General features: G+C 41.7%; 1 protein-coding gene across 1 annotated transcript in view; it reads right to left on the reverse strand.

Annotated features, from left to right (window-relative positions):
• Positions 1-1197, reverse strand: part of LOC109964119 (carbonic anhydrase 14-like) — a 19718-nt gene that overhangs the window by 1432 nt on the left and 17089 nt on the right.

Genomic DNA, 1197 nt, shown 5'->3' on the forward strand with positions numbered 1-1197 from the left:
CTCTCTCTCTCCCTGTACCTTTCTGCAGGTTGCCCTGGCCCTGGAGCTCTATGTCTCTGACGAGCAGTCACCGGCCACATCGACCTGATCAGTGTTTGATTGTTGTGTCTTGTTGCTTTTCTTCTTTTGTCTCTCCTCTATCCACTCACCCCAACCGGTCGAGGCAGAAGGCCGCCCACCAAGAGCCGGGGTCTGTCGGAGGTTTCTTCCGTTAACGGGAGTTTTTCCTCCCCACTGTCGCCAAGTGCTTGCTCAAGGGGGATTTGTTGGGTTTTCCCTATGTAATAATATTGATAACAGTAAGGTCTAGACCTTACTTTGTAAAGTGTCCTGAGATGACTTTTGTTGTGATTTGGCATACAAGTAGATTTGAATTGAATTGAATTATTTATATTATCCAGCAGAGGTCCCTCTTTGTCAGAAAATGCACTGAAGGTTTGTCCATGAGTTTAGGACTTCATTATACAGTAAAATAACTAGCAGAGCGTTAAACGTTGTCTGTATAAAGTCTACCTTAAGATGATTTAAACATAAAAAGTAGTTTAACCCTTTAAGACTAATATATGAATGTATAATATTAAAAAAAACTCATGATGATATAGTCAGGGGTGGATCTATTTTGGATGGGGTGGCCAGGCTGAGGCACAGACTCAGAGAGCAGTAGCAAATTTCAAAGACATGTAAAAAGTAAACTGAACCCCTAGTTCTATTAAATAATAAACAATACATTATGGCTACCCCCTGGATGAGCCCATGGGTAAGGGAATCAAAAGAGTGTTAATGGGGATTAAGTGGATAAATGAAGTTAAAATAAACTAGGAGAGGAAATAGATGTGTTCACATGGATGTCAGCCGCACCACATTCCAGATGTGCCACATCAATGTGACAGTTTGAATGTTGACTGGAAAAGATTCAAAAGTAGAGCTTCTGTTCTTCAGTATAGTTTGAGCTTTTTTCATGTTAAACAATGTGTTTGCAGCTTATTTAGATGTGGTAGCAGACGATTTGGGGCTACATGTGCCTCTAATACCTGTATCACACCATGTCTTCTTGTATTGGTCCTTCCTTGTTGGCTTGTCAGTCATTTGGTCCAGACTGAAATGTTATGAGACGTATTGAATGGACAATCCGACGGTGGAAGGAATACTTCGAGGATCTCCTCAATCCCGGTGCCATGTCTTCCGATGAGGAAGCAG

This window comes from Monopterus albus, unplaced genomic scaffold (assembly GCF_001952655.1).
Source record: "Monopterus albus unplaced genomic scaffold, M_albus_1.0 scaffold84.1, whole genome shotgun sequence".
Lineage (NCBI taxonomy): Eukaryota > Metazoa > Chordata > Actinopteri > Synbranchiformes > Synbranchidae > Monopterus > Monopterus albus.